The sequence below is a fragment of the Suncus etruscus genome, chromosome 13 (genome assembly GCF_024139225.1).
Source record: "Suncus etruscus isolate mSunEtr1 chromosome 13, mSunEtr1.pri.cur, whole genome shotgun sequence".
NCBI lineage: Eukaryota > Metazoa > Chordata > Mammalia > Eulipotyphla > Soricidae > Suncus > Suncus etruscus.
The window spans coordinates 12,308,234-12,316,575 of NC_064860.1; the positions used below are offsets into that span (position 1 = coordinate 12,308,234).

An 8,342-nucleotide genomic window follows, 5' to 3' on the forward strand; every position below is an offset into this window, starting at 1 on the left:
TCATGGATTTCATCATTGATTCATTTGAAAATAAAATGAAAAAAGGCAAAGAATATCCCTTAAAACAAAAGCATTTATGATAAAGCCTTAGTTTTTATATGTAAATAATTTTCCTAAAGTAAAAAGAAAGTAATTTAACTGAAAAGATTATGGTATAATAAACAGGCTATCTTAAGGCACTCCTCCTCCTATATTACAAATGTCTAGTTAACATGGTGAAAAGGAGTAAGACTCAACAGGAAGTATAAATAAAATTAGTCATCAAATTTCTTATTGAAATGATAATTTTTAAATGCTTATCAGTGCTATTGTCAATTAAATTGCGACTGTTATAAGTTTTATGATATAATATTTTATAAAGATATTTAGCTATATATCAATATTACTCATAATGTTTATTTTCTATGGTTCAGCAATTTAATTTTTACATTTATACTCTTAGAAAGTATTCACTGATGACCAAAAGTATTTCTGTATAAAATGTTCACAATAATATTTTTTTTGAAAATGTTAAAATTACCTTTACTTTTTTCCCTTTTTTTTCTCCATTACCACAAATTATGCTGGTGAGTTTCCCATGTTTGGGGAAATTGCAGAGATCAGCACATCCAGAATGCAATGGAGAAGCTTCATCTTGGAAAAACTACCTTCGTAAAAATGTTATTTTCCTGGCCAGATAAGTATAGCTTTACTTTTCTAATTTAAAGACAATAAATAAAGAACACATGAATATAAAGCAATCCAATCATTAAGACCATTTTGTGAAAATGCAAATATCAGTCAAAGCTAGTTTTTAATCATAGAAGTAAGCAACAAACCCATTAAACTACTCAATCATTTTGTAGGTACTGTTTGTTGAGTCTCATCCACAGTATTCCAGATCTTGATTATGGATGTTTTGTTTTCTTTATTTATTTTTCTGTACTTTTCAATCTGTGAACAGAAAAATGCATCAATTTTTAGTAAGAAAAATTCATACTCTCAGAAATGAGACATTTAAAGTGGATAAGTAAATTCCTATGAATTTCAGTGCATCCGGAGAAGAACATTTTAAATTACATTTTAAAATTTAGCTAATAATGGCAGTGACTAAAATTTAAAGTTGTGCTAGGTTAAAGATTTCTAGCTGAACTATTTACCATAGCAAGACTCTGGAAACAACCAAGATGCCCTTCAACAGACGAATGGCTAAAGAAACTGTGGTACATATACACAATGGAATATTATGCAGCTGTCAGGAGAGATGAAGTCATGAAATTTTCCTATACATGGATGTACACGGAATCTATTATGCTGACTGAAATAAGTCAGAGAGGGAGAGAAAAATGCAGAATGGTCTCACTCATCTATGGGTTTTAAGAAAAATGAAAGACATTCTTGCAATAATAATTTTCAAACACAAAAGAGAAAAGAGCTGGAAGTTCCAGCTCACCTCAGGAAGCTCACCACAAAGAGTGATGAGTTTAGTTAGTTAGAGAAATAACTACATTTTGAACTGTCCTAATAATGAGAATGTATGAGGAAAATGGAGAGCCCGTTTAGAGTACAGGCGGGGGTCGGGTGGGGAGGAGGGAGACTTGGGACATTGGTGATGGGAATGTTGCACTGGTGATGGGTGGTGTTCTTTACATGACTGAAACCCAAACACAATCATGTATGTAATCAAGGTGTTTAAATAAAAAAAAAAGATTTCTAGCTGAAGAACTTGGGAAACAATCAAAATATTTAGAGAGATTTTGTTACAAATATTCAAACTTCCAAATATGTATACCTCTGCCTTCAGGGATGATAAAGAAAATGCAAGATCCAATAATAAGAAAGGCTTATTCCCTATAGTGATAGGAAAAAACTCGAGAAGATATATGCCAGAGGGTTTGAATAAGCAAAGTTTCTGAGATTTTAAAAATAACTGCTTCTTCTCAGCAAATGCTGTTATCTCAGTAAGTGTGCCAATTAATAGAAATATGTAAGAAATGTTCTTTTCTGTGTTTATTTTTTTAGGTCACTGATATCCTATTGGTTAGGGATTAATTTCACTTCCTGCAACTTCAATTCACAATATCTTAATAAGAATATTTCACTATTTATTGAATTACTTGCAAAGGTTTCCTTTAGAACCCTGTGCATAGCAGTTGAACGAGTATGCTATTATTAGACTAGACAATTTCATTGTTCCTTGTAGTAGAACATTTGGAGGAATTAGTTAGACTTCTTTTATTTTTTTCCTTGGAAAGGTGGAATGCACCTGGCTGTTCTCATTTAATCTTTGCTTTGTATTCAGTGATCAATCCTCGCAGTGTTTGGGGGAGGATTATATGTGGTTCTGGGGTTTAACCCGGGTGGTTCATATGCACTGGTGAGGGAGTATTCGTTTTATGACTGAAATCCAACTTAAATCATGCTTGTCATCATAGATCTTAAATAAATATATTATTAAAACGAAAAAGAAACATATTTATTTTAAGCAGTGGGATCAACAACAAAGCATTTAAACAGCCATATGTAGTCAAAATTCTGCATGATACCTCAATTATTTTTTTAAGCAAAGCATTCGATTGCAATCTTGCAACAAGAAAAATAACCTGCTTTCTGTCCAAGACCTCTGTGTTTATCTTTCTTATCCATCCACTAGAGATAAAGAAATGGCCACAAACCAAATTAAGGGCAAAAATTATTTATTTTTTAGGGATTAAATTTTTATTTTAGGTACTGCATATTTTAAAATAAAACCAAGTTGAGTATTTTGGATACTAATTCAAATCAACATTAATACAGCAGACTATTTCTCACTTGAAAATCCTTCTATCTCCAGTGCAACTTTCCCACCAACAATGGGGGTTGTTCTTCTTTATGACTGAAACCCAACTACAAACATATTTGTCATCATACAACTTAAACATATATATTAATTAAAAAAAGAAAATATTTCTATCTGCTTAGCCTGATTTTGTCTGCAGTATGTCTTGAGAAATGGAATTTATATAGTTGCTCTTCAGTGAGAATTGCATAGTTGAATAGCTGTTACTTTTAGAAAAGTTTTCTTTATGGCATTTAACCTAAATTGTTTATTTTTTTAAATAAATGAATGCCCAGAGAAATATTACAGAGATTGAGACACTTGACTTGCATATGGCCAAACCTAGTTCAGTTCCACTCACTACATATGACTCCTTTAAAACTGCCATGAGTGATCCCTGAGCATATTCAGGAAAAAAAAATTGAGCACCATTGGGTGTAGTGCAACACTAGACACTTCAATTGATGATTGATGTTCTACTACTCAGAGATATATCTTCATATAAGTAAATATAATCGCTTACTCTTTACTGATTTGGGGCTTTTTATCCTATAAATGATATATTATGTTATAAACTATATTACATATTTATATGAAACCCCAACACAATATGTATTTTAATATATTGTCCTTTTTACAATGGAAGTTTATAGTTTTGTATATGTATGTATACATATATATGAACACTTTTTTTTTTTTTGGTTTTTGGGCCACACCCTGTGACGCTCAGGGGTTACTCCTGGCTATGCGCTCAGAAGTTGCTCCTGGCTTCTTGGGGGACCATATGGGACGCCGGGGGATCGAACCGAGGTCCGTCCTAGGCTAGCGCAGGCAAGGCAGGCACCTTACCTTCAGCGCCACCGCCCGGCCCCTATATGAACACTTTTTAAGTCTACAGTCATTTATCTACTGTTGAAGACTCCTGGGCTGCCAAAAATAACAAAGTATTTTCCAGGTACAATCTTAACACAGTCATGTTGAAAGTGATAATCCTCTCTGCATGACACACTGCTCAAAATAGCATTGGCATCCTTTGACACCATGAGGGAGCAGGTTTTATTTAATCTTATTTCACTCTGTATCTACTTGGCAGTCATGCCATATGTCAAGAGTTCACAGTACAGTAACCCCTGGATGACTCAGCCAGCGATTATCATTTTCTGGAAAAAAAAGAGAAGCTATGGAAAATTAATAGTACAGCACCTATTCCTCTACATCAGTGACATGACAATTCAGCAGTTTGAAACATATTACATAATTCAGTGTGTTTGATTGATACTGATTTTGCATGTGTGTATGAGAAAGGAGAGACATATTTTGATGAATTCTCACAATACCCTTAGATATTTAAGTGGGAAACAGTGTCAGAAATTATGTAGCTCAGACTGCTACTATCAGTTTACATGAATATAATACTCTTTTTAAATAATTTTTATTATGATCAAAGTGATTTACAAGTCTTTCACAGTAATATTTAAGGTACATAGGAAAAAATGAATTAAGGGCCATTCCCACCACCAGTTAATACATTATTATTTAATGCTATTGTAGTGCTCTTTTTGGAGACGTATTATATAAATATACAAAGTTAAATATCAAGTCTTCCAATCCCTCATATTTTATAAATTTAATACACCCATGTAAACAGCATTGCATTTTAGAGGTTCAGAAACTCCCAAAGCCCACTAGAAAAGCAAGCCACTGTAGCTTTTGTAACAGTAACCAGAATTCTAGTTCTATATCCATTTTTGTCTATAATTATGCTTTACAAATGTGGCATGATACAATGCCTTTGATTTTTGTCTTCTGAAACTTGACATAATATTGATGAAATTCACACATTTTGCCTCATGTAGTCCTGTAGTCACATTGCTCTATGGCATTTTATAATATTAAGTATGCCACAATTTATATGCTTTGTTGTTAGTAGGTATTTCTACATTTGAACTACTACCCCATATAGTATTGTTAGAGATAACATCCTATGTGGTATTTAGTGAAAATGTACATATTTAAGAGATACAATTTTTGGAAGTGAATTGGCTAAGTAATATGTTGTATAAATATTCAAGTTCAGTAGCTACTAAATCATAGGGTTCCAATGTAGTTCTACCAATGAGTACTTCTAAGAAATAGCATTTATTATCATTATATAGTTATTATTACTAATTCCAATTATGAATCCAAACATAATAACTATAATTTATGGATTATTATCAGTCTAGCACTGTGACCTAGTATATATACACTATATATAATTATTAAATATATGTTACTTATAAATAATATATTCTAGTGCGATACATTTATATACTTAAGACAGAAAATACAGTAAAGTTTCATGTTATACATAAAAATATTTCTCATGTGTATGTCCAAATTATGATATAAATCTTAAAATGTAATTATTCTATTATATGTACACATATATCTCTCAAGTAAAAAATAGAGTTAGGGTGGGGCCTGGAGAGATAGCACAGTGGCGTTTGCCTTGCAAGCAGCCGATCCAGGACCAAAGGTGATTGGTTCGAATCCCGGTGTCCCATATAGTCCCCCGTGCCTGCCAGGAGCTATTTCTGAGCAGACAGCCAGGAGTAACCCTGAGCAACGCCGGGTGTGGCCCAAAAACCAAAAAACCAAAAAAACAAACAAAAAAAAATTCCTTAGGGTGGAGAACCACATATATTTGTAAAAATCTTTGCAAAAAAAGTGTCTTCTTCCTATGCCTTCATTCATAAATTATTCACTAATTCACATGTGTCAGCATGAATTTGTTATTTGATAGTTATTGGTTCATATGTGATATAAAACATAAACTTTATTTTCCTGTTGAAACTTTTCTGATTTTGGCCATAGGAAGTTCTTTCAGTGACAGTAGCAGCAGCTCTGGTGCTAAAATAAATCATTTATTAAGGATTCCAAGTTCTTTGGGAGTCAACTTTAGAAGGCAAAATTTTTACTGATTCTACTACTGTACAAAGACTTCTCTCTATATAAACTTCAATATCATCATTGTCTGAACATGAATTTATATTAGGAATTAAATATATTCCATTTCAATATAAAACATTCTAGCCTTCACATCTTTCTTATTTATTAATTTTGATAACAGAAAAAAATAGGAGTCCCAACAGCCATTTAAATACTCAACACTATATATATGAATTGCAGTATTAGAGTTAATTTTAGTCATCTCATGAGGAAGACAAACTTTTCCAGAACCAGTGCAGTGTTGATGTACATAGCTTCTTTTTGTTTTAGTCTTTCATAATATAGTCACCTCCTTTTAGTTTTTAGATGGGTGGGCACCCAGCTTTGCTCATGGTTCATTCCTGGCTCTGTGTTCAAGTCACTTCTGGGGCCGGAGAGATAGCCAAGCGGTAGGGTGTTTGCCTTGCAAGTGGCCAGTGCAGGATGGTCCTTGTTAGATCCCCAGATTCCCACATGGCCCTCCAAGCCACGAGCAATTTATGAGCTTATAGCCAGAAGTAACCCTTGAGCATCACTGGGTGTGGCACAATGACAAAAATCAAACAAACAAAAAGTCATTTCTGAAAGGGTTAAAAGAACCATAATTAATTCTGATAATATAATCTGGTTCAGTGCTTTACCTGCTATAAAATCTTTCTAGCCTCTGAATTTCCTTTATTCCTATACTCTATCCAGTTAAATTGTTCCCAATGTTTGTAATACCTAGATTTTCTTGTCACCAAATCTGCATTGCTCCCTGCATTTCCCAGTCTTACAGATGATTTTTATGTCACTTAAAAACATTAAGGATAGTTTTCTTTGCTGTATGGATTTTGACAAATTCCTAGTGTCACTTATCTACTATATAATAGTATGATACAGAATTGCTGTATTGCTCCCAGCAAAACTCCATATTTATTTATTCAACTATTTTCTGAGTCTCCAACTACAATTTTATTTATCAGAACTTTAACTTTTTTTCTCTTCAGAATGTTACATATTGCAATTACTTAATGTGTAGCCTGTTCAAAGATATTTATTTCATTGAGCATTCTATTTTAAAATACTTCCATGTGGACCGAAGAGAGCACAGCAGTAGGGTGTTTGCTTTGCATGTTGCTGACAAGAGATTGACCTGGGTTTGACACCTGGCATCCCATCTAATCCCCAAGCCAGCCAGGAGTGATTTCTGAGAGCAGAGCCAGGAGTAACCCCTGAAGGTCACTGGGTGTTTCCCTGAAAACAAATACCAAAAACCAAAAACTTCCAAGTATTTTTGTAATTTGACAGATCCTTTATTTTATCACTATACAGTATTCCACTATTTCAATGTACTAGTTTGCTTATCCACCAACATATAAAATCTTGTTTTTATATTTGAGCGATCATAAACAATTACCTATATTATTATGTGCAGGTGTTTGTATGAATACAGATTTGAAAGGTTGAAACAATTCGAAATATTCATACAAACATATATGCAAGTATTTATACTTAAGTATTACACCTAGCATATAATATCCTAAATGAACTATATCTAAACTTTCTGATTTGAAGTGTATATGACTAGCATACAAAACACAAGTTTGAATACTTTGGGGATGGTTCTATAATGCTTAATAATCTAGAAATTTATTTCTTGTTCTTCAAGAATCCCCACAGCAAATACCACATCACTTATAAAGAAATCTGCATAATTACTTTTCTGTTTAGTTCTATCTGCTTATATAAAGTTAAATAGAAACATTAAAATAATTTTTGCATTTTTTCAGTCTATGGGAGAGAAGGACCTAGCTACCATTAAGTAGAAAATTAATTAGATTTAATTGATTTAATTATTTATTGAAGATTATTTAAATTATTTTAATATTTTTCAACATTTAATATTAATTTAATGTAATCAAATATTTACTTGCAATTAATACATAAATAATTAGCTTATAATTATACGATTATATTACTTAACATAATCCATATTTATATTAATATGTTAATTAAATACAATTAATAATCACACAATAAATTGATAGTGTTAATTAATACATAAGTATACAATTATATAAATTAATAATGATTGATTAATTAAGTGATTAATATAAAACTAAACTATGAAGTGCTTTATCAATTTAAGGGTATTCTTTTATACTATTAGTTTGATGAGAAATTTACTTTTAGTGGGTATTAGAGTCAAAATATTTTCTGTCTCAGGACATGGAGAAATAGCACAGCAGACAGAGCATTTACCTTGCACATGGCCTGCTGGGTTCTATTCCCTATATTCCATATGGTCCCCTGAGCCTGCCACTGGTGTGATTCTTTTTTTTTTTAAGTTAAAAACATTTTATTGACGAGATAATGGTTTACAGTGTCACATAGCTTTTTTTTTTCATGTTTGTTCATAAAACATATTCTTTTTTAATTTTGTTTTACATTTTTTTAAATTTTTATTGTGAACAAAGTGCATTGCAAATCTTTCACAAATCATAAAAATCATTTATGGTACATAGTGACAATGAATGAGGGGCATTCCCACCACCAGTGCTGTCCTCCCTCTGCCCCGTTCCCAGTATGCATC

At 32.3% G+C, this 8,342-nt stretch overlaps 1 pseudogene; it reads right to left on the bottom strand.

The window, feature by feature from the left end:
* Positions 1-501: 501 nt before the first annotated feature.
* On the bottom strand, positions 502-684 carry LOC126026495 (uncharacterized; annotated as a pseudogene).
* Between the last annotated feature and the right edge of the window lie 7,658 nt (positions 685-8,342).